This window comes from Periplaneta americana, chromosome 10, assembly GCF_040183065.1.
Source record: "Periplaneta americana isolate PAMFEO1 chromosome 10, P.americana_PAMFEO1_priV1, whole genome shotgun sequence".
Lineage (NCBI taxonomy): Eukaryota > Metazoa > Arthropoda > Insecta > Blattodea > Blattidae > Periplaneta > Periplaneta americana.
The window spans coordinates 94437350-94461846 of NC_091126.1; the positions used below are offsets into that span (position 1 = coordinate 94437350).

At 36.8% G+C, this 24497-nt stretch overlaps 1 protein-coding gene across 5 annotated transcripts in view; it reads left to right on the forward strand.

Moving 5' to 3' along the window:
• Positions 1-24497, forward strand: part of LOC138707899 (galactosylgalactosylxylosylprotein 3-beta-glucuronosyltransferase P-like) — a 697107-nt gene that overhangs the window by 581171 nt on the left and 91439 nt on the right. The gene's annotated exons all lie outside the window — the stretch shown is intronic.

Genomic DNA, 24497 nt, shown 5'->3' on the forward strand with positions numbered 1-24497 from the left:
AAAAAAAAAAAAGAAAAGTGTCGTAAATATGACAACAGTTATTTAAATTTTGGTTTTATATCGACAAATGTCAACGATTGAGAGACCAGCGTATAGATTTCAGTGACCTTCAAATCAGTTTGAGCGTGAGATTCTGCTTTCTCCCAGAAGTTGGCACTAACATCACACCAGCTAGCAGTCAACATAGCGGAAATATAATATATGCAATTAATACATCTAGATACATTATGTACTCAAATAAAATAAATTGGGACAGATGAAATAATAAATCCGTCATTAATTGTAATGAGTAGACTCTAGAGTTCCTTTATAATGAGAGTTGAGACGTTGACCCTAACAACAATTAAAATATGTAATGATTTGATAGCGCTGAAAATGGAAAAACAAAACTCCTATGAGAAGTAAAACCAAGTACCTATATTATACTGTATACGAATATTAAACGAATTTGATACATAATTTTACAATGTATATTATTTTATAATATAATTTATTATATAAAATATAAAAATTATTGTTACAACTAATTTGTCAGTGAGAAATAAGGAAAAGATGTTAACTTGATTTTATTTGAAGCAAAGCGTTACTGGATTATGCAATAAGGTACGCGATGTTTGGATCCTGTGTCTCAACTTTTATACTCAATTTATTATCTTAGCGTGTGCTCGATTACACTAACCTCTAGCGCTTGAAAGTGAAACTAAACGCCGGCGCACAGAGAAAAAAAAAACAGGAAAATCCGCTCAGTGTCCAATCTTTGTAATCTCTATTCGCTGGAGAGACCGCAGAATGTAGGCCTGCTGTATATGAAAGTCTTGGCACCAGAATACATGCTTCCAAGAAAACCAGAACGCCATTTAGAAAGCAATAATTATGGAAACTTGCAATTATTTTATCAGAAAGTTAAAAGAATTAAAACAGAAAGGTAGGCCTACTTTTTCTTAGCAGATGTCACACCGAGCAATGTTTTGCTAGCACCATACAATGTTACATATAGAGTAGCGAAGTTTAAAAAGCTCCATATCATAGTGGGACAACTAATTCTACTGGCTGCTGCAGATATGAACATTACGATCGGTGAGTTTGCGGGGAAACTGCCTTCAAAACTGCCTTTCTGTATCAATTATATTAGTCGCATAATCCAGCACAATTATCAAGTAATAATTAAAAAAGTAGAGGGGAAGAAATTTGGACTGCAGATGAATGAGGTCCAGACAGTAATAAGGATGTATTCTCATTTGATTTGCTAGGTATAGTTCGTAGATGATAATTACATTATAGAAAAAAAATATGTGAAGATATGGGAGCGGAATACACGTCTTTGCTGTACTATTGCATCTCGCAATGGCTCTTTCTCTCCGTACGTTAGAATTACGGTAGGAAGTGTACATAAGCAGATTTTTATATACTAAAAAGGAAAATTTGAAGGATCTTAAGAAATTTTTGAAGTTCCGCCTTGCTCAATAATGTCATGTTGGATGGTAGGCCAGAAAAGAGCTAACTAATTAAACTATACGCAAAACAGTGATGAGTAGAATACGATGAAGTATGAAAAATTGATAAATTCCTTTACGCTATCTGCTCCATAGGTGAGAAATATAAGAACAGTCTACCATTTCAGATGCTGATCAATAATTATTCCCTCCATTTTTAACCACAGCAGCTTCTTTAAAAGGGTGATGTTTACAATTAAAAACAGAAGAACTACAATTGAAGGAGTCAGAGCCACAATGGGCCTAGTGCCATACATTAAAAACGGAGAAAACAAGGGTTAAAATTAACTCCTTCAATTGTAGTTCTTCTGTTTTTAATTGTAAACATCTCCCTTTTAAAGAAGCTGCTGTTGCTAAAACTGGAGGGAATCATTATTGATCGGCATCTGAAATGGTAGACTGTTCAAGAAGAATTACCTGCATGGATTTCCCTTTTATATAATTTTATGAGGGCAGAAGCGATAAGTAACTCCAAATCCTTACGTACACACTACGCACCATGTTTAGTAATCATTGATTACAATACTTTATGAGCACGTTAATTCAATGAAACATACAGCAAATAATACAAAGTGTGCACATTAAAACTAAATTAAATGTCAATCTTCATTAAATTATGGTATTCACTTAACTTTAACCCTTTCTTTCTCCGTTTTTAATAATTGGCGCTTGGCCGACTATGGCTCTGAACCCTTCAATTATGTATTAAACTTAAATTACTTACGATTGTTATTGTTGATCTGTATATTTTAAATATTTTGTTTAATGTTGAAGAAAAGGAAATTAAACCCAAACCAATCTTTTAACTGTATTTATACCTATGTTACCATTTTTATAAACTTCATGAACTAAACACTATGGTTTCCATTTTGAACCCACGAAACATGCAGTAGTGTTAAGGGTGAAAGGTAGGCCTACTTGCGATCCAGAGTGGCACGCAGGTGTACACTTAGCAGCAAAATGAATGGGCCGGCCGACAACTTCTAAGTTCCAGGGACATACATTGCGCATGCTCGTCTCGTCAACGCTGTAGTTCACTAGGTAACACATAATTAAACCATTTAAATTTGCTGTATTTTGTTTAAGAGGTTAAAATATGTAATAAAATCGAATGGCGTGTTGATTCTAGATACATCAGGGCCCTTGAAGAGTGAAATAATAATAAAATTGATAAATACAAAATCAACCGGAGGGAATATGAACAGGAAAACCATGTATTATGCTGAATCGATATAAACAGTTACAGTAGCTAAGTTGTTACGGCATTGGTATATTGAACAATTTAGTAGTAGTAGCTCAAGGTTCGAATCTCCCCCCATCTTCATTTTTTTATTTAAAAATTGCCATTATATGTGTCTCGCAAAGCTATAATTATGTGGCGATATCTCTTAGAATATGCCCAAACTCTAATAAATAATAAACCTCCCTCTCTCTTTCAAGCAATACTGCTATCTGTTAATATAACGTTCTGTCTCGTCATTACGCTTGAAGATGGCAGAGAAACAATAACTCATTGCCCTGGTTCGTATAGGTTATTCTGCGTATGCTACTCTCCGACATGACTTCGATTGGAGAAATGTCATTTTCTCCGACGAGGTAATTGTCTCCAATAGCAATGATAGTACTGCCCTAGTTTATTCTATGAATGACCACCGATACGCTTCGCGTGAGGGTCGCGTGTTGGTTGTGGATGTCATACGATGGGGCAGGACTTCTGGAACGCATCCACGGTCTGTTAACGGCAGAAGTCTACGAACACATTTTGGCAAATGTAATGATCCCTTCCGCCCGAAAACGATATCCAGAAGGAACACTTTTCTTCCAGGAGGATAATCATCCGATACACACCGCCAACCGGATTCAAAGATGGTTTACGAGGAGGCGTGATGTCGACCCAGTCGACTGGCCTCCAAATTCACCAGATATGAAACCGTTTCAAAATTTTTGGGCTGCAGTCAAAAGGATCCTGCAGAACAACCACCCGTTCGGACACCTGAGGAATTGTGGGACAGAGTTCTAGATGCGTGGGAGAAGATGGCCAAGAATTTAGACCTGTTCCATAATCTTGTAGACTCCATGCCGCGCAGAATGAGGGCAGATGTTGACGCAGGTGGTTTGTGGATGAGATACTAGTGCCCACCACAGCCTTGTTTTGTTAATATATTAACAAATTGTTTGTTTTTGTTAATTTAATTATTTATTTGTGTTTGATATGCGTCCGTTTTTTTTTAGGATGTGAAACAAGTATTTTTGTTTATACAGACCAGGTCTCACCTATTAATAGCCCACAGGTGATGGGCAATAATATTTTTAAAAGGCAGGCATAACGAAGTTTGTTAACAAATGCCATTTCACATTTAAACTAATAAATTAAGTAAAAGTTAAAAAAATATATATATATATTACCGTACCAGGAGGCGAACTCACAACCTCTGGCACGGATGTCAGACTTCTTACCACTGGGCCACACACTGCTCATAAGGTTTATTACATTATACACGGATGACTTTCAATGAAGAGACACCACAGCAATGCCTTGCACTGGGTTACGTTTACACGAGTGAACCGCGCGATAGAACAGCATTTCTATCGACCAAGAGTCGGCCCATTCTTTTTGCCGCTAAGTGTACCTTTGAAACATTCAAGGAAAATTGTGCATAGATAACTAACTGGAATTTCTACTGACTGAGATGTGCTGTGTGCGAACTACGGATTGGCAACATGATATCTGAGACAATGCAGCAAAACCCATTTTCATCACACCATGTGAGGTAAATGACATTTTTTAGACCAGCAATAATTTCCTTTGTTTCACTGCCACTTCGCAGATTACGTGTATAGAGTTTACTTCCGATACTCTGGAACTGTTAAGTTCCAGTATACGGTGGAATACCCAAATGTCTGCTGCTGAACACATTCAATCTGAAAGTTTTAAATCTCACATAAGACTTCTTTACTAAAAGTGTTTCATATTTCGTCATGTTTAAAATAAAATCCGTATTTGGTAAAATGCAATTTTCAACATCTAACACCGAGAACAGAAAAGTGCACATAAAGTATTGTAATCAATGATTACTAAACATGGTGCGTAGTGTGTACGTAAGGTTTTGGAGTTACTTATCGCTTCTGCCTTCATAAAATTGTATAAAATGGAAATCCAACTGTGTAATTCTTCTTGAATCGGTTACTTAGCGACGTTGTGTCAACTAGAGATATTCTAGCGTCGGTGGAATTGGTGATTTTCCCGTGGCGCTACAGACCTTTAAGGGGAAACTATGGTGAAATAATGCTGAAAAATTAAGGAAATCCACTTTTTATGGTCGTAATTATATTGGGGACTGTTTTAAATGATCTAACCATATAGTCAAATGTCGCCAAACATGCAGTGCGCGAGTTAGCTGAGAGAAATGCTTTTAATGCTGTTTTCTCGACTTAAAATGTTAAGCAGTTTATGAAATAAAAACTCATTGCACAACAGTTATTGTCAGATCGATCTGAAACTTCTCACAGAGGTCAATTAAATGTTGATAATTAAAATTTAATTAGCATATGTATGAAATATACTGTATTTAGATTAAAACTTGCTGTAATGTGAAATTCATGAAATTTGAAATGTATTGTGACTCTGTATTTTTATATTAGGTTATTTTACGACGCTTTATCAACACCTTAGGTTATTTAGCATCTGAATGAGATGAAGGTGATAATGCCGGTGAAATGAATCCGGAGTCCAACACCGAAAGTTACCCAGCATTTGCTCATGTTGGGTTGAGGGAAATCCCCGGAAAAATCTCAACCAGGTAACTTGCCCCGATCGGGAATCGAACCCGGGCAACCTGGTTTCGCAGCCAGACGCTCTAACCGTTGCTCCACAGGTGTGGGCTCTATGTATTTAGACTGAACTCAAAAAGCCAAATGAGTTTTTTTTAGTTTATGTAGTTTAAATTTAACAACTTTAGGATGAAAGTTGTAGAAGTTTTAAAAATCATACAAGCATTCCTTTAAGGGCTCAGACCGGGTTGCTGTCCTCACTTCCACATGCCGAAGCAGAGATGGACGATCATCCAACCAGAATGGAGGTATCGTGTGTTTAACACAATGATCCCCAGCCGTTATAGCTTTGCTTTCGTAATCGGATTTCGCTACAAAGTGTAGCTCCCCAAGTGCACAACGATGCTGGGTGGGCCGGGGCGAAATTGGTGATAGGGAAGTGATATTTTTTCTTATATAAAAACAGCTTTATAAAACAGAAGTTCACCAATATAATACAAGGTACAATTATTGTCTTTCAGAATCTAGAGTTAGATTAAGTAAGTCCAAAAAATGGTTCAATTCTGTTGCTATAACAATGTTTAATAAGTTACCACAAAAGGCACATGATGCAAGTTATATACAATTTAAATCTGTTTTGTATGACTGGTTAATCAACCATCCATTCTATAGTATTAGTGAATTGCTTGACTCCACTGTAAATATATTCTAAATTTACAAGCTGCATTTGCTCTTCATTATTACGATTATTATTAGTATTGGTTATTATTATTATTATTATTATTATTATTATTACCAGTATTGTATTTCATTTGTATTGTTGTATTAATCTGTTTTTATATTTTATTTCAAATATTATTTTATTTTCGGTCTATTGCAACAAACTGTTCCTCATGACATTAATAAACGATTAATTGATTGTAAAAAAAAATAGACAATCAGCCTTGGTTGGATACGAACCCTCATCCGAGTGCAGCGTCGTATCACGAGTCCAGGTCCTTGCTTCTCAGCTGAGCTGGTGGGCCTTATGCAAACTGCTATTGTCTAATCTGATACCAAGAGCTATTTTCTAGTCCTGGAAAATGGCTGTTGATAAACTTACCTTTCTCTAAATGCCTTGATAATGAAGCTAATAAGTAGTTCAGAAACGTTGTATGACTTCATCTCTGGCACGCTACAAAATCCAAAATCCTCGTACCACCTTGAACACTGTGAAACTCTTAAATAACACTGCAGTAGAGTATTTGCTGGATAAATACAGCCTCGGACATTTATTCCAGCAGACTCTTAAAACTCATTAAAACACATTCGAACGAGTTTTCAAACAGAAATGGGGAAGGAAAAAGGTGGTTTTTAAAACTCGGATATTTTAATACGGCAAGTGTATTACTGATATTATTGTTCCTTCCTCCATGAGAACTTATGTCTAGCTCCCTTCTACAGATGTCATCTTTATCACATAACCTAAAGTCCAAGTCTGTAGGGAAACTGTCAACATTCCCTCCACAGCAACACAGTTGAAATCCCCGTAACCAAGTTTCAGAGCGTTTAGTGGAACTGAAGATATATTTGAGCGGACTGGTATTGGAAATTATGTCCAGTTTCCTGTCTCGGAAATGATACAAAACGACATTGAAGCACATGTTCATTATAATTCGCATCTTCTAACACATTAGTTTCAAAATTCATTAATCTGCCAACGGAAATAGAGCAAGATTTTCCAGAGCATTTAAACTTTGTTCAGATCGATTAAATACAAGGTAGGTTTGAAAAGTGAAATACGTCAATGCTGCCATTCGGATTCAAGAGTAACCATTTCCCAAATCCAGAGCAAAACTTCAATCTTTATTTCTCGTTAGGTCTTACAGGTTCTCGTTTTTTAGGTAATGTCAATCATTTTCTATATTATCTTCGATTGAAATTTTGTTCAACGTGAAGGTGCATCTGTAATGCGATTCTTGATTACAAAAAAAAAAACTGCTGAGAGAAATTCGCAAGAAATTAGTTCACGTAAAGTGGATTATGAAAAGCGATTTCTTGTAAACAAATGTGAGTGTGATATAACGATTTTCTATGGAATCGTATTTCACTCCTTGATGAAGAAAACGCAAGGAGATTAATAACTTCATGAAATAAAATCAACCGGCACCGGGTTAAATAGTTCCTATTCAGTGATAACAGTAGCCTATAAAACTGAAGATCGCATGTAAGGTTAATTTACCAAAAATTATTCTCTGTCACAAAGTGCACAACACGTTGTACAGCTTTAGCTTTACAGCTGCAAAGATGCTTTCATAGATCATCTTACGCAACGAATGAAGTATTCTATAAACCTTCTGCGTTATTACGAAAATCCTGATTTTATCGACATTATTACCTCGAGAGGGAGTGAGACACAGGCTTGTCATACGGCGCACAGTAGAATAAAATGTATTTCTTTCTGTGGGAGAATTTTCACTACTTTAAATAATTAAAAAAAAAAAACATCTTTCCAAAGAGTGATGTAACTGCGTTTCGGGGCACGAGGGGACTCTTGATTATGGACTTTATTATAAATAATAAAATTAATTCTTAGATTTACATTGAAACGCTGTTTGCTTTTCAAGACGTAACATCAGAAATTTTCATGTAAAATTTTCTACCTCGGGACTAGGAGAGATGGCGGTGCACAACTTCTAATCACTAAATTGTGCACCAATATGCATGGGTTAAATCCCAAATCTCTCTGAAGTGCATATGAAGAGAAGGCATGTGTCACTGTTGATAGTGATTCATCGGCGGCCCCCTTGGTGCTATTCGACACGAGTAGACTATGTCCCGGCTCCGGGTTACCCTTCTCCCTTCCTCATTATTACCATCACCATCACTTAGTACACGACATAAGTCTTCGCAGATACACATCATGAACAACGTGGCCCGCCGATGTGATATGCAACTTGAAATGGGTCGCAGTCCTACCATCTATCCGCAGAATGCGGAACCCGGATCACGCTAGTGAAGTGGGTAAGCATTAGATACACATTTGAAAAAAAATATATCATCGGTCCTTCACTGCACACATAGAATTTGTGTTGCTTGGATATGGATAAAAACTGACAGGAAATATTTTTCCGTCTAGGATACTGAAAGTGAAATAAAAACTTTCAGTTAGAGGTGAATTTTCATATACAGTAGGAGCTGTTTGTCAATTGGTACTGTATTCGCACAAACTTTTGGATTTGCAGATTATGTGAAGGTCCGAGTGAAAATGTGTTTCATTTCGATATGTATCCATTAGAAAATTATAAAATTTCCACCGCATTTTTTAAATATATATTTTCTTTGACATTTTTATGTCAAAATATTACGTTACTACCGCAGAATTTCATTAAAATAACAAACTATTATCCATTTTAGAATACAGTTGAATCAGTCATTTTTAAATGGGCCTTAGGCTATTTTATTTTTTGCTAAAATCAGTTTAGAACACTATCACATTCGTCTGACTTGAATACATTTTTCTATTAAAGGATATTATTCCATACATTTATTCAGATGTAAGCAGACTTCACAACATTCATAGCACTTTTCAAAGGACCCTATTCGTGGAATATGGTCATTTTTATGGAGACCTCATTTCTATTGTAATTTCGGAGTAAGTCCATTTTATAAATGACTGATTAAATTCTAAACTCATGTTGTAGAAAATAGTTGATATACTGCGTCAGCGAACACCATCTTTGATATAACTGTAGCTGCACTAATCGCAGCGTTGCATCCACGAGACTGAACAATAACGGGTAAATTTGTGAAGTTTTCACATCTATCGTGTGATATTTACCACGTATTTCATCTTGAATTTACCAACATTTTCACCAAGTAAATGCAGTAATCATTCTTTTGTGTATAGAGAAGTAATTGTAAATTACGTAAGAACTCTTAAACTACAAGGGCTAGTCATTGGCAGAATGTAAAAATAATGGGAGGGAGATGGAAAATAGAAATAGAAAATCTACCTCACAATCGTCCTTTGCAAAGTAAATCCCACAGGATCTATCAATGAGTTAAACCCCGTTCCTTAGGAGAAAATTCGTCGCCGAACTGCCTAAAATACGGGTGGAATAATTCATATCCAAAAGTAATATTGATGAAGCTTCAATCCAGGACATCTGGGATGAGTCTGAACCGTCCCATAGACTTAGTTTAGGAGCAACGAGTGGGACTCGTAGACTGAGGTTTTTTTCGAGCATCAGTTCCTATATTGTGTGGTTTTAAACTTTAATTGATTTTTTCCTTAGATTTTCCTCAGCTTATCGAATTCAACTCACCGAAATACCACGTCCCGATAACTATTTTCATCGACATTAAATAGCCAATAATACAACAAATTATTCCTGCTAACGATATAGGCCTAATGGTTTTCATTTAGGATGAATCAAAGGACTTACCTGAGCTGAAACCAAAAATTGTAGGCGAAACGAGCGTGTTGTAAGTGGGGGGGGGGGGAAGGGATGAGTTTCTTTCAGTTATTCTTCATCAGGATCGGTACTTTTTGACTCGCAGTCAACTCCTTAATAAACAAGCAAGGTGGAAGGATAAGGCATGATCTCCCTCCTCTTAGCCATAACTTAATCAACGTTAAGCAATTTGGGTATCCTCCCCGTCCTAACTGCCCCTTTGCGCTGTATTGCGGGCTGACGTAATCTTTGCCGACGACTGGTCTATAGTAATAGTCCTGGACAGCTTCACACATCTGTCAGTGTCATAAAATTTCTCCTTTACGCATGTTGTATGGCTGGAACTAAATATTAATAAAACCTATATACTTTATTAGAGAACCTGTCCTTTCTAAATAGCTTAGATGTCTTACATCAGCGGTGACCAAACTGGGTATCGTGATTACATCGTGTAATCAAAGACATTCATACTGGTAAGGGGAGTTTCCTGTCCATTGCTCTCTGTTTCGCTCACGTACTGAAGGTAAGCAGTATCGGTACCATGTTGCTCTACAAACTCTCTGTCTCTAGCAGGAACAGAAGGTTTCGTACAGAATGGGAAGAGGAATTTATTCGCTGTTCTGTCGGAGAAAATGTAATATGTTGTTTTGCTCAACGGTTCAATTAGTAATAGTATATAGAAGCGACATTACAGGGCATTACGCTGAATACACAGGCATAATAGGTATTATTATTATTGTTATTGCTGTTACGTTATTATTGTTATTATTATTATTATTATTAATCAGCAAGTGTTACCATAATTCTTATATACGTGCCTGAATATATAGGCCTATATCTTTCCTTGAAGGATGAAATAATTATTAGACTACGCTGTATCTCCATTTTGATTTTTAAAAATCTTTTGATGATTATTATCAGTTATTTACTAGTTATTGATTTAATAATAATAATAATAATAATAATAATAACAACAATAATAATAATGATGATAATAATAATAACATAGAGAAACTTATTGAATATTACGTGCTAGTGTAGTAATGAAACGAGTTACTGAACTCCAAGAACTGAAATCAGCTATAAATCATCGTCATGAAGAGAAATATGTCATAAATAAAATGTAAGGAAGCCAGCTATCTAGTGGCGAACGAAATAGCTCGTTCTCTTAAGCCTTACAACGAAGGAGAGTTTTATAAAAGCGTAATGAATAAGGTGGCTGAAATAATTTGTCCAATGAAAGTTGTTAATTAATTTTGAAAAAAAAAAAAAAACTTCGCTTTCTCGACTAAGTATCCAGAAGAGAATTCAGGAGATTTCTGATTGTGTTCATGAGGAATATTTGAAAAAAAAAAAAAAAAAACAAGAAAATGTATATATATTTCATTGGCTCTTGATGACAGTAGTGACATTACTGATACAGCAAAGCTTGCGATTTTTATTAGCGGATTGATGAAGAACTCAATGTTAGTGCACGAACCACCACTGGTTGTAGTTTTCATGGCATGTACCTCTCCCCCGTCTCTTTACTTCATAGACTGTCCCTCGCGTGTAATTACTGCCGTTCGAGTATTGGTCACCCCTGTCTTACATTATCGCAGAATGTGCGGGCCCAATATCGGTCCAGTTTAAAGCGCATCTTGCAGCACGACATTCTTAATTTTAACTGACAGTTTCTCACAAAGGGGATAGGAATTGAATTCCTAGGGAATACCTTGACATACAAGATGAAGAAAGATTTATGAAGGTTGTCTCTGGTCTCTTCTCTTCCCTTGGTCAACTTAATCAATTATTGATTGAACATTTATCTTCATCTTCCCTAAACGTGTCAATAGTCTCATTGGATCTAAAATGCGTTATATAGGAAAGTACTTGACCTGTTCAGCAGAAATATATATATATATATATATATATATATATATATATATATATATATATATATATATATATATATATATATATTACTATGAAAAGGGATTTTCGCTCCAAAACATAGGAATTAGCAGAATACTTCCAATCTTCGTGACTATAAATATTCTGGAACCATGTCATTTTATAATCATGCCATCAGTTAACAAGTGAAAATAAATTGTAAGCATCATATGAATAAAGATAAATTTATGATAAAGCGACACCATGTTTACAAGAACACCTGCCCTCTTGCTACTTAGGTTCCGATCCTAACAGCTTAACGTAAATTTAATATTCTTATGAATACATATTGAAGATATCACGAGAATATGTGTAAAGAAAACAAACAGCGTTGGTACGTTTAACCAAAGGTCCCGGATTCGATACCCGGCACCGGAACAATTTTTCCCTCGAAATTATTCAAATCAACTTTACAGGGAGTTATACCTGGAAGCATGATTTGCATAATACACGTCACTGTTCCTTAACAGAAAACCACAATTTAAGTCACACAGAGTTTAGTGTGCACTCAATGTTGGTTGCTTGACGGTTGTCAGCCCACTTTGAGGGCTGTGGATATAAAGGGAGGAATTGGATCGGTGTCTGGTAGAGTTCCCGGGTAGTTCAGTTGGTACGTTTAACCAAAGGTCCCGGGTTCGATACCCAGCTCCGGAACAATTTTTTCTTCGAAGTTATTCAAATCAACTTTACAGGGTGTTATACCTGAAAGCTTGATTTCCATTGTACAATTTACACTATCTACCTACTTATCTGTCTGTCTGTCTATATATCTATCTGTCCGCCTAACCTAATATATATATATATCTGTTAATTATGTGTTTATTTATTTAATTATTTATGTATTTATTTATTTATCTATTAATTATATATGTATTTATTTATTTATACAAAGGTTGTGACCAGTTATAACATTCACGTGTAAAACAAGTAGGCCTAGGCCGCCTATATGTAATTAATTTCTGTAATCTGACATTAGAGAGGCAACACATGAGACAAAAAACCTAAAAATATTTTATATATTTCAATACTTACCCATTTTAAATTGTGAATATTCGAATTTCAATCCTTTCAATAACTTATATTATTCAATTCTAAACTCATTTTCACTTTGATTATATATATATATATATATATATATATATATATATATATATATATATATATATAAGTTGAATTTAAAATATTCAAAACTTTGTAAACAGAAGAAAAATAATGAGCATTGGCTTTTACTTTTTTGGAGAAAAATATATTGTAAAGTAAAAGAGTAGGCATACACTACTCAAAAAAAGTTTTGCACCACCCGCATATCTTGCGTGTTTTTTGTTAGATTAATATTTATGTTAATGTTTATATTTTCGTGATAAGTAGACGTTGATATTACCGTAGTAGATTGCCACCTGTGCATTGAGAATGGAACTGAAGCTTCTGGCCTCGGTATGTTAGTGGAGTGCGTTGTGTCTGGAATCCTGAACTGCATTAAACAGTACTCTGTTCAGTTTGTCAACATGCCTAAAAGGATCATCACCACGTTTACTCATGCGAGCATCGTTACTTTGCGACAGGAAGGTTTGTCGTGCGGGAAGTTGCCCGTCGTGTCGTCGTACACCAGTGGCCGGCAGAAGCTGCAGTTATGACGTAAGAGCCAGTCAAGCCTCAAGAGCTTGGAAGAGCGAGCAGTTGAGTCGTATTACTGTTATCACGCACCAGCGCAGTGGCGTTAGTGCAGCAATGATACGACAGTTCTTGGAGATAAATTGATGGAATCACATTCCTGTATTTTGGTAGGGAATAACTACTCTGCGGTCATGATGGCAACATTCTTGGCAAATTCCCCGTCATTAAAAGAACGCATGTTCTTTGCAATGGCTAGTGAAATCTTATATCTTAAGCCTTAAGCTTACCATTGATTCACTGACAGTGTGTTCCCTAGCTTCACTTAACAATTTATCTTTCAATTGCTGCACCAGTATTTGTCGATGTTCTCCCCCATATTTGTCAAAATCATTTGTGTGGCATACAGAATAATGGCATTGCATATTGAATTTCTTTACATGCTGAAACAGCTTGCCACAAATCAAACACTTCGCCATTCCTCCATACTCCATAACACAGTTTGATCTCGACAAAGCATTTAGCTTGGGCACGATAGTGACACAAAGTGATGGTGCTTTTCAAAAGTTGAAATATACTTTGCATACTACTCACCAAGTTAAGGCCTAGATAGTTCCATTTGTATATTGTGTAGGAAAATATCTGTTAAAAGCACTTGAACTTTTTTCAAGTTTCCGAGTAGACAAAGTGTTGTAGTACTGCTTAAATGATTTATGTCTATATTTGTATATTTATAGCAGTTTCGGAGCCTCATTTACATAATGCGAACGCTTCTGCAGCTGGCTGTATTATGAATTTCATATTATTATAAGTATATTAAATTTGATTACAAACCAAAATATTTTATTACATTGATTTATCACGGATGTACAGCTTTGTTTTCGTACAAATGTATTGTAATTGTGCTGTTCCCATACTACCTCAGACGAATGGATCGCGCTCTGTCATTGCATAGGCGCCGTACGACCACTGTTCGGTTGAACCTTCTCTCCTCGCTGTGCTCAGTATGCAGAGTTTCCCGAGCAAAGAGCGTGGCTGCTCCGTGGTATGACGTCACAGAGCACGGAACATGCCGGTCACTGTCGTACACCATAGCGACGTCATTAGAACATGTCAGTGATATCGTGTTGTCCAAGACATGCCTCGCAGTGATCGTCCTCGGTCAACAGTAGCTGAAGACTGGTACCTACGAGTTATGGCTCGTAGGAACAGAGAGGAGTACGCCACGGAACTGCACAACGCCTTCCTGGAGGCAACTGGGACGGCTGTGTCGACCCAAACTGTAAGAAACAGACTTCATACAAACAATTTAGCCTCCTGACTTCCTACACGAACATCACTACTTCAACCTCAAAACCGTGGCTCCAGGAACAAATGAGCAAGAAAACACATGCAATGGGACCTGGAACAATGGCGTAAGGTCTTCTTTACTGACAAGTGCAGGATTTGTCTGACGCCTAATAATCGTCGTAGGAGAAGCTGGAGAGAACCAAGTACCATTCACGACTCAAGTATATTGTCCATCCGATCCGGCAGGGAGATGGATCAGTGATGTTTTGTGCAGGCATCATGTACGGACGTCGGACGCCGCTCATCGTCGTCGAGGGTACTTTGAGAGCAGCCCAGTACCGGGACAGTATTCTCCAGCCCATTGTTCAGCCCTATAGTCAATATATAGGCGATAAATTTATCTTCCAACGACAACGCGCGAGTGCACCGCGCCCGTCTCGTCAATAGGAAGCTTGCATACAAAGAATGGAATGGCTTTCGATGTCACCAGACATGAACCCAATTGAACATGCTTGGGACATGTTGAAACGTGTAGTACGACGCCATAGAAACCCACCACGCACCCTACAACCCCTCAGGAGAGCCGCTGTAGAAGAGTGGGACTTGCTTCACCTGCAACGCCTCGACCATCTTGTGGACGGCATGCTGAGGTGGATGCAAGCATGCTCCAACGCAATGGATGGAGTAACACGATACTATAGTCCCCCAGAAGAAGTTTTTGATATTGACGATTAGCACAGAAACAGTTTCCAGCTAATTTCCTTTGTTCTGATTAATTTTTTGTACAGTAAAATTTGTGTTTTGTTTTCCTAAGATGTATCAACTGTGATCCACACACTTTCACCAAAGTTGAGATGGTGTACAAATTGTTTTGAACAAAAAACCAGGTGGTGCAAAACATTTTTTGAGTAGTATATTTAGAATTTAGAAGCGTTTTACGTAATGTGAGAATAATTCTCTGTTGCCCATAAGGTGGCTTTAAATAAATATTTAATTATTAAATCCACGTGACAGTATATTTTGTATGTGAGTGGTATTCTCATTGTTCAGTGCCTATGGGAATAAGCAGATGTAAACACACGAAACAGAGAGGGGAGACGAGTTAGATCTCCCCGTAGTAGGTCATAATCGATGAACTTGTAGTCAAAGTAACCAAACGCAGGACTCTAGTTATGACACATTGTCAATTACAAGGACACTTCTATTAGAAAGGTTCAGAAGGAGCCCTTCTCTAAGTCAGTTTATATAATTTGTGTAATTCAACGCACTATGATAATCACCTGTATAAAGGTTAGATTATAACTGCATAACACGCTGAGCAAATGCATATATACAGGGACATCATTTTATTTTTACTAACATTTCTAATATTAACCTGGCTATACCTTTGGAACCGGAAATACCATTTGCTACCCCTTTCCATGACTGGATTTCGTAAAATACAAACACTTTACTAGGTATAGGAGGGAAGAAAAGTAGTTCATCCATTTACGTAAAGTAGGAAATATTGCGATTCTGAGTTTGATAATTTTCATTAGGTTTTTCTTTAATCAAAATACAGTACTATATTAACAATAAGTGTTTTTACTCACGAACTGAGTTATCCACGCGAACGTATTCATTATGCAGTGTATATTATACTGTCTACAGCACATTATCGTACAATATAGAGAATGAAGTTAAATTGAAAAATAATGATAATATGGATATTTAAACACAATTTTGAAAATGATGGCCGTTCATTTCGATACAGGCTTCAGTTTTTGTGCATATTATCGCACTATAGACGATTGTATCTAATTCCAATTACCAGTTTTGTCATTCGTACTAGTAACTCATGTTGAAATAATTCTGTACCTACGCTATAAAAGATTACCTTACGTACTGTAAATTCAATCTTCATTTCTTCCGATCCGAAAAGATAAAATTACTCAGACATGCTATCTACTGTTAGTCCAAATGGTTATGTCGCAGGTTCGTAGAAAGGGGGGAAATCACGTGACAGTTAATTACCGGTTCTTAACGAGGCCCTTTTATTTAAGTTATTTTGAACAGTTGTATAATATTACGTAGACGTCCAATTCCTAACAGAAATTAATATTTTCAGAAAAGAGCTAAGACAGCCCAGCCACTAAACTTTAAGGAGGGCGAGCAGAAGCGGGTGAGGGAAATCGGGATGCGACGTAGGCAAACGGACGACAGTACCTGTGCGAAAATATGACTCAATATTGAAAGCTCTTTCGTCACTGGAAAACGCGAACATATTTCTGGAACGTACTATACTCACTATTTCAATACTGTTTGTGTTTGCTATGACCGTAAGGCGACTTTGACTGTATGCGCTTGGATCTGTGTGGGGAACGGTTGAACTTCATTAGTAGAGGGGGTGGGAGTGAAGTACATTCAGAAACTCAGGTACAATAAAAATTGAAGTAAAAATAAAATGATGTCCCTGTATATGCATTTGCTCAGCGTGCAGAACAATTAGACCTAAACATTGAGTCTTTCATATAGGTGCAAGTAAACTATTACTTGCATTTTTTTACCAAGATTAAATGTTGTATCCGAAGTGCGAAGGTATGTTTCGTCAGTAATTTCTAGCGCAGTAGACCGACCTTCATCTCGGTGCATAATCATACGTCGCAGATATGTACACTCTTAGCCTTTGTATTTTAGCTCGCCATCACAAGTTGGCGATTGTTCTCATTTTTTTTTTAGTTGAGACCCAATTCAAGTACTTACTACATATTTTTATTTGTCTTACTTTCCTTTCAATCTTTTAAAGATAATACCTTTCAATTAACTTTATTTGAAGTTAGTTTCTGCTTGTATATGAGTTTCATTTTGTTCTGCGGATTACATTTTTATGCAACTCATCTAAATTACTTTCAGTGGCTAACCTCACTCTATTTTTTATGAGTAGAAAAACCGAATAATTCCCCACAATCTATTTTGCGTAGCTCTCTTGCAACCGCTCGAACTGGACTCTCTGAAACATAATTTGCTAATGAAGAGTTCCAGGTGGTTTTGACGACTTCAACGAGCCGCGTTCATCCTCGGCTATGTTGTGATGAATGTTTGTGGAGTAGCGGTTAGTATGTCTGACCGCGGAACGAGCGAGCCCTGGTTCAAATCCTGCTTCGGGAAAGGTACCTGCTTGAGGGTTTTTCCAGAGTTTTCCCTCAACCCATTAAGATATGTATATGTACACCCACAAAACGCAAAAAATGATGAAAAATTAGAATTTCAAAATATAACTATTTTAATAGAGAATTTTCTCCCCTTTAATTAGGTATAAGAATTTTCGACTTATGCCTTATGGTTTTTCAGGTAAGTCCCATTTTCCAAAATTCTGCGTCATCAGCCACGGTCACTTCTATGAAGATCACTCCAAAAGTAATGCACAACATTTTTTTAAATTTATTTTTTATTCTAAACCTTTGCAATTTATGGAGGTCATAGATACATCCTTCCCCCTTGTATTCAAATTTAATTTAAGTCGTTCCCTCGTGCACGCTACTAAAGAGTGGCTCAGACGTGTTGGTCCAGACTTTTATCGTGCAGGTATACAGGACCTCATTCCAAGGTGGCGTAAGGCAGTTGAATGGTGCTGGGATTATGTGGAAAAGTTACGTATTGTTCCTGAAGGATGTATCTACATTCTATGAAAATAGCAAATCTGTAGGATAAAAATGTAATTTTTAAATAAATATTGTGGATTAATTTTGGAGTGATCCTCGTAGCTGTCAATCTCCTCGTCCAGCATTTGCTTGTAAAATAAATTTCTTTCCCAAAATAGATGCATAGATATCAGGGCATTATCATTAGGTTGAAAAGACGTTTTTACATAATGAAGTAATTTAGTTAGTCACAAAACTGTAAATTTGTGTCAGTGATGTTGTACGTCATTTTAATAAGAGTCCAAAAGTAGAAATTAAAATTCTGAGGAGGATGGACATAAACCCTGGGACAAACACCATCGCAGGATTTGTTACATCAATGAAAAATAAGGACAAAAATGCCAAAAAAACATGTATCACCTGAAGTTAAAACAAGGAAAAGGTACTTGAGAGGCAGAAAGAAGCTGAAACTGGACCGACATGAAGCTGCTTAAGGGGTGACATATGATGATGGAGTCTTCTAGGCTCTGAAAGTTTGTGGCTCATTTCCTGTAAATAGTAATTTTATAATATTTAATTCTCTTAAACATGATATCTCAGCCAAATATGGTGATACCAAGAAAATATTTGTGTCATTTTGAAGCTTCAACTGTCTCCTAGTGCCTGACAATGAGTAAAATAATATTAATATAGTTAATAATTATCTATGGATTTTTTTACATGATTTATGCAACATAAAATATTAGTATAAGTTAGATATATGGTAATATTTAATTAATGTAAATTAAAATAAAAAATCTCTATTTCGGGCACTAAAGAATAGTTTTAGCTATAAAACAGTGAAAAAAATGTGGCTCTATCTTAAAAATTGCATGAGCTCTCATGTTTCAAGTTGTATGTCAAAATTATAAACAATTTAGACACAATTTCAAGGGATCTGTTCACTTCATTCTGGTACCATTCTCAAGTGCATAAAAATTTTACAGAGCAAAATTATGCAAAACAAAATTTTTTGTGTGTAAAGGTGTACATATACCTTAAGACCAAACGCTGGGTAAGTTTCGGCGCTGGACTCTGGACTCATTTTGCCGGAATTATCACCTTCATCATACTCAGACGCTAGATAATCATAACAGTTGATAAAGCGTCGTAAAATAACCAATTTAAAAGAAAGAGTCCTTTCTTCTGGCTATGCCTTCATCCGTCAGTTGCTGACTAGCCGTCGTGACAGCAGGTTGAAACTTGCAGGCTTAGCTGAATTGTTAAATGATCAATTTGGAAATGTACGTCATATTTACGTATAAATAATATTAAACGAAGAAATTCTGTCAGTGCGGTTTATTTCTTTATGGCATCCTAGTATTATAAACAGGTTTTTATTACATCCAATATCGTGCGTAATCGGCATATTATGGCACGCGTGAGAATAATAGCAATGACGTATTCGCTATGACATAATACCGGAACGCTTGGGTGGATATCAGATGGTGAAGTATCATTTTATTTCTAATCTTTAACAAATTTGTATCACTTTTGTAATATCACATAAAACAGTTCTGTGGTTCAGAGAAACTATATTAACAAAATAAGGGAACATTTGTAACAAAATTTGATACCTAAGGTATAACTAGAGTTTGTAATACCTGCAAGGCCTTTATTCACTGGCAATGCCAGGCGCAACTAATCGATACAAACATATGAATACTGTCAGAGTATTTCGAATCTCACCGGACTGGTGGATAACAATGACGTCACGCTGCAGCGAAATAGGAACAAAACTGCTGGAAGGTTCGATGGCTATCATGGTGGCTATAGATGTTGTCTGTGCTACGCTAGCAAGATTTTGCGAAATTTCCGTACTGTCAATTCGTTCAAAGAAAAGAGAGCATAAACAATTTATTTCTTGAACCGGTAGTAATAACTGGTCCCTTGACATGTTCGCTCATAAGGCATTAACATATTGTTTTTACGTTGTGCTCATTATAAACAATACCGCAGAACACACCACCATGACACAACAGTGCACGATGTCATTCGTCTGCTAATTCTCGCCCTATACAAGAGCCAATCAGATTCACTGATGGCGGCTGCTGGAGACTGCCACCACCTCTCCAAGCTGATGGAACCGGTGCGACACCGGTGGAGCAACAGTGACGTCATCGTTGAAATTCAGAACACCGTGATGCCATCAGATTGCTGAGCGCTGAGATTCGGAATACGCTCTTTGTGAGATATGGATGCCGAATTATTTCATAATTTATTCCCTACAATTTATAATGCTAAGATGCCATAAAATGTTGCATCCAACTCGTGGATAATTTTATTATGACACTCGTAAAAATTGTCACACAAACGATAGTGAGTGCGACAAACATTCACTCATATCAAAATCATCAAGATTATCCACTTGTTGCATAAATAACTATTATAGGTGTGTTTTATCTAACAATGTAAGAAAGGATGAAAATTTACTGTTGATCCTGGCACTAGTATTCAAATTACAGTGAAAATTCACGTGGTCATTGTGAGGACAAATTAGAGATTGATGACGATGTTTGCGACTGACAAGAATCCGGAATAATGTCGGGCGAAGTTACAGCTCAAGGAGAAAAATAATCGAAGATACAGTAATAGGGGTTGAGAATAATTCTAGGAAATAAGCCAAACAAGTGAATGAAGAAAGAATAAACGAAGCAAAAGAAAAGAGGAAACGGGAAACAACGTATTCAGCTACCGAAGGAAGGAAAAGAAGCGTACGAAATTCAACTGATATGCCTCTTGTTGTAGCTGAAGAAAATCCATATGCTGAAAATCCAGTAATAAAACTCCAATCCAATTTTGAAGCAACATTTCCCAGACTTTTATATGGGTGCAAGTTTGTCTTCCTGCCTGCGCTGCTCTCGCCTATCTTTATCATCAAATCGAATGCAGTTGATTAGAAAGTTGCACTTCTCTTAGACAAAGTAGCAAGATAACGCTCTCCACTTTTCTGTTGTATCACACGTGTTTCTAGATAGACAGTTGTCTTTTAGGACTGCCGCTAGTACCAAGATTCGTAATACAAAACAAAAAATAAAACTAAGAAAAGTAATTTATATCCTGAAATATTTTCTTGTGTTATACATATTTAATTTTTTGTTTTTCCTGTAAATTTATTTTCATGTAAATAAAAATTACAAACAAAAAGGAGGCCAAATAAAAAAAAATCCAAATTATATTCTGAAATGTTTTCTTTTAGTAAGGTTCATGTATGAGCGGCCTTTTCTAATGTACATTGTTTTTCCTTCAGCATGGTTTTCCTTATTACTTTCTTATTATGTTTGCTAATCATTTTTGCAGCTGTAGATTTTATACGCCGATATTAAACGGCTAATTCCTCTCTAATGTCGCATGTCGCAGCCATTTTTGCTTCCTTTCTCAAACATTGCAATTGTAAATACCTTCTTTTAGCATTTTTATGTGTCATCAAACTTGTTTAAAATATTTAAATATCATTCTTAAGTCTATAAAAGTAGCATAGTTTAAAATGTTGGGGTTGAAGCTAACGTTGATGTGTCCTGGAAATTTTCTGTTTTTCATTTTCATTATAACACATCAATATTCTTCGTATTTTTCGGTTATTTAACGACGCTAGATTATTTAATATCGTTGGAATTGGTTTGGCGAGGTGAGGCCGAGAATTCGTTGTGGGATTAGTTGACATTCGTCTTGCAGTTTAGGAAAACCCAACTAGGTATTCAGTTCAACGGGAATCCAACCCACGTCTGAGCGCATCTCCAAAGCAGCAGGCAAATATTCCTAGCCTCTGAGCGACGCCGGTGACGCTTCCCTGTAAGTTTAATTGGATGAACGTATATAAAACTGCCTTATTGATCTGACATATCTCCCTAAGATTATAACCATATACTTTTATAATAATTCAGCCACTTATCCTTAGGAATATTACATATTCGGGCTACATTTTCCTTCGTTTCATTTAGATAGTTCATAAGTTTTGATGGGACTCTACGTGCACTGTACACTATAACATACTGTGTTTTACTATTGTAGAGGCGTACGAGTACCGTCACGATTAAGCCGTAATGTTGCAAGCCGAAAGGTTGCGGGTTCGATTCTAAATGGGTTCATGGATTCTCTCCATTGATGCAATCCTTCAGACGGAACTATGGTCCTGAGGTTTACTCAGAATATGACAAAAGAGTAAAGGCAGCAAGCACATAGGAATGATATCCATACTGCTATTAATGCCGATTGTCTGTGCAGGAAGAAGCCTTAACTTCTAGCCACTCTTTGGGCCTGTGATGGAGATGATTTTGGTTTACTTTGTTTACAAATGTAATAATTCCAACGTTGTCTCTTAATTTCTTCACCTTTCTTATAGATATTGAACATTATGTTACATCTGTAAAAAATCCGTGGCGCTACAGCCCATGAAGGGCCAAGACTAACCAGCCCGCTCCTAGTCTCACGTTCACATGCCGAAGCAAAGGTGGACGATCATCCAACTAGAATGGAGGTATCGTGTGGTTAGCACGATGATCCCCCAGCCGTTATAGCTGGTTTGCGAAACCGGATTTCCGCTACCTATCGTAGCTCCCCAAATGCATCACGATGCTGGGTGGGCACCAGCTCCATACACTGGCCGAAATTTCATGAGAATATTTCTTCCCTCACAAGGACTCGAACCAGCGTGCATTCCGTAATGCGAGTCCTAGGCAGGATGCCTTAGACCACGATGCCACGGCGCGGGACTTATATGTTATATAGGGTTTGGAAAGGTATTTTCGTGATATTTTTAATATTATGGATAGTTTTTCCTATTTTGGAAATTATACTATATTTTTCTATTTCAATGGCATTATTGTAATAAAATATGTAACAGAGAGGTGTATTTTCTATTTTTTTTATTTTAGTTATTGACAGAAAATAGGATTGAAAATATGCGTGTTTGGTATGTAATTTCGTGATAGGGGTATCTAATTTCGTGAATGAAAGGAATACATAGTTATTTCATATTAGGCCTACTGTATATTCACAATAGTGTTTTTAAACACTAAACTATTTTTTTGATCTCTTATTTATGCAAGCCTATAAATGTATTTCAATTATATAGAATAATTCATCAGTTTTAACAGTCCATAGGATTGATCATGAAAAAACAAATCTTCTAGACTACTATCTTTCAAATATATAGGCTCAATAAAGAACAACACATGAAACAAAGAATAAAATATGAAACATAAACACATTATGACCGTTATGTAGGGATAGACCTATTTTGATTAAGTTGAACACTTTACAGGGACTGTTGATGTAAAAATAAGAGATCATCTGGACAACAGTCTCTAAAACATCTTAGGGCTAATAAAATTAAAAACGTTAAACAAAGAACAAAACTGAAACATAAACACATTTACGACTCTTGTGAGTTCTTTGCAGCAAGATTTTTAGGAGCCCTTATTGTGAGATTGTATCTCTGTTTAAAATGAAACCACCATCATTACCTGGCACTTTCGCTATCTGCATTCAACAAATATTCTCGCCCGACACTCCTGGCCATCTGGTGTGCCCCTTTCATAATTGGCACCGTCATGTCAAGTCCCAACTCTTGTATTTGTATAATACGAGGGTGGATCGGAAAGTAACGCACAATAATTTTTTTTTGCGTTGGCATTACGGCTGGGATGTTGACATTTCACCGAGATATAGATTTTTTTTTTTTACTACAGACAATTTGTTTTGCATGTACAGCTTTAGCGAGAGAAGCATGTGGGTGAACTACGCAACAAAGATGGCACGCATGTTACTATCGTCAACTTGTGAAGAGCAGCGAAGTGTTGTGCGATTTTTGTGGGTTAAAGAATATAATCCGGGTGAAATTCACAGGGACATGTGTGGCTGTACGGGGAAGACTGTATGTACTGTAGCAATATCTCCAGGTGGTACGCATTCTTCTCAGACGGCCGTGAGAACCTTGTGATTCGCCACGTTCCCGACGGCCGGTATCAGCTGCAACCCAGCAGAATGTCACAAACATTGAGGTGGCAATTTTGAACGAGCGGCGGTTCTAACTGCGAACCTTATCTCAGCAGTTCAACATTTCATACGGTGTGGTTTACGATATCGTGCATGACACATTGAAATTTCATAAAGTTAGTGCCCGCTGGGTACCTAAGAACCTGACAGACGACCGCAAGGGCCAGCGAATGATGAGATGCTTGGACCACTTAAGGTGTTACGCTACAGAAGGGCATGACTTTCTGGAAGCAATTGTCACTGATGATGAGTCCTGGGTGTACTACTAGGCCTACATGCCCGAAACAAAGTAGGCCTCTATGGAATGG